Here is a 2,355-nt window from a genome sequence, read left to right as displayed (position 1 = left end):
TTCCTGATAAAAACCCTCAACAAAGTAGGAATTGAAGGGAAATTCCTCAACGTAATTAAGAGCATATATACAAAACAAAAAGCCAACAATACTCTCAATGGAGAGAAACTGACAGCCTTCCCCCTGCAAACAGGAACCAGACAAGGATGCCCTTGTCACCACTCCTATTCAATATTTTGTCTTAGCCAGAGCTATATGTAACATAGGGAAATTAAAAGCAACCAAACTGGCAAAGAGGAAGTGAAAACTCTTTCTATTAGCAGACGATATGATCCTAAACACAGTACCCCAAAAACTCAGTAAAAAATTTACTAGACCTTATTGGAAGATTGAGCAAAGCGGCAGGGTATAAGATCAACATACAAAAGTCAGTTGGATTCCTCTATACTAATAATGACATTAGGAAAGGACATTAGTGTTGAAAAGTACATTAGGAAAGCAATACCATTTACAATAGCTGCCCAAAGTTTGAAATATATAGGAATAAATGTAACCAGAGAAAAAAAGGACTTATACAAAGAAAACTACAAAACACTACTACAAGAAACCAAAAGAGACTACAAAAATGAAAGAATATACCAAGCTCCTAGATAGGAAGACTTAACATTGTGAAAATGTCAATAAACACTGCCTAAAGCAATTTACACATATAATGCAATCCCAATCCAGATTACTGTGGCATTCTTCAAAGAAATGGAAAAAACAATTACAAACTTTATATGGAAAGGAAAGAGATGCAGGATAAGCAAAGCACTGCTTAAGAGGAAGAATAAAGTTGGAATCCTCTCCCTTCCTGATTTCAAAATTTACTCCATGGCTACAGTGGTCAAAACAGCTTGGTACTGGTACAATGAAAGAAACATACATAGATCAATGCAACAGAATGGAGAATTCAGAAATTAACCCACCCACATATAGCCAACTGATTTTTGACAAAGGGCTTAAGTATATTTCATGGGCAGGAGACAGTCTCTTCCCCAGGTAGAAGCTGTACCTGGTTTGGAATTCTACAAATCGAAAGACTTGGTCATGGGAGCATTAACATCAAGTTTGTTGTTAAAAATCCTGAACTAGTTATTTCCTACTTGCCTCCTGGAATGGCTTGTAAAATAAACATTAAAGCATTGCAGTCCCTGAAAAGACCATGAAACCCTGGGAGTAATGGTTCCTAAAATTGAGGTCATCATGGAAGGCCCTAATAACAACAGTCCTCAAACCTCAGCTATTCAAACCCCTAACCAGACAAATGATGCTAATATTCTCTTTAGCCCTCAAAGGAGAAAGTATTCCTTTGAGGCCTGCAATGCCAAAATCACAGATCTAAAATAGATAGATGAAAACCTTTATAGTGAAAAAAAGTGGTGAAGCTCTTGGTCATAAACAAATCATGAAAGTGTCATTTGCATTATTTGAATCTTACCTGAGATTTTTATGTAGGAGCATTATCTGTGGATATACCATCTGAAGACCATCTACTTTTGGCATTCCAACCCTACAGAAAATATTTATAAACAAAGCCAGGATTCAGTTCATTATTTAAAAAGCCATAAATGTTTGAGATCACATTTACGGAGAGGACCGCTTCCTTGAAAAACCACCCAAGGAAAAAAAAAAAAATTCATTACCCAGTTAATACTTATGCATCAGGTGTTGAAGATCCTATCGTCATTCAGGTGACCATTCCAGATGATGGTAATGAAAGACAGTCAAAAGCTGAAGAAGCTAGATTGCTAAGAGAACAAGTGAATGACCTCTTCAGTTGAAGCAATAGGTATGGATTTCACTGTTAAAATTCCCTCTAGGAAAATCACCATCAACCCTGGTCAATGGACTATCCCTTAGGGTGTCATTCGAAGCCTCCAGTTACTAATCAGCTCAGTTAGAAGCATTTTACATTCTGCAGAGATTATAAAATTCACAGTCATTAGATCATTCCCAGGATTTCTGAATAATAACAAGGTGGTTTATCAGAATGGGTCAGAATTTTCAGTGATACAAGAATCAGCTGAGCCACGCCCTGATGATGAAAACTTTCAGTCAATCAAATACTAGACCCGAAGTAATGACCTCTTCCCCACTAGGATGAGTTAGCTTATGTCCAGATGCCATATAGTGTCTATCTGCATCCATTTGCATATTCATAAGTTAACATGATTTCTCTGCTTCAGCTATAAAATAGCAGCCCTACCTCAAGGATCCAAAGGATCCAAATATAAGCTATACTGATGGTTTGAAATACAAGATTTTAACAAAGAGGTCTGTTCTTAACTATGTCTCTCAGCCAATGATGTAAAAGCAGTTTTACATTAAAAGGAACCTGTTTTTGTTTCTGTTGTGTAAGGTAAACCTTTTCCT

At 36.7% G+C, this 2,355-nt stretch overlaps 1 pseudogene; it reads left to right on the top strand.

Moving 5' to 3' along the window:
• Nucleotides 1–268: 268 nt before the first annotated feature.
• LOC102827915 lies at nucleotides 269–2,052 on the top strand (annotated as a pseudogene).
• The last annotated feature ends 303 nt before the right edge of the window (nucleotides 2,053–2,355 follow it).

This window comes from Chrysochloris asiatica, unplaced genomic scaffold (genome assembly GCF_000296735.1).
Source record: "Chrysochloris asiatica unplaced genomic scaffold, ChrAsi1.0 scaffold00114, whole genome shotgun sequence".
NCBI classification, from domain to species: Eukaryota; Metazoa; Chordata; class Mammalia; order Afrosoricida; family Chrysochloridae; genus Chrysochloris; species Chrysochloris asiatica.
The sequence above is the reverse complement of the archived record's forward strand: the minus strand, read 5'-3'. Positions and strand labels throughout refer to the sequence as shown.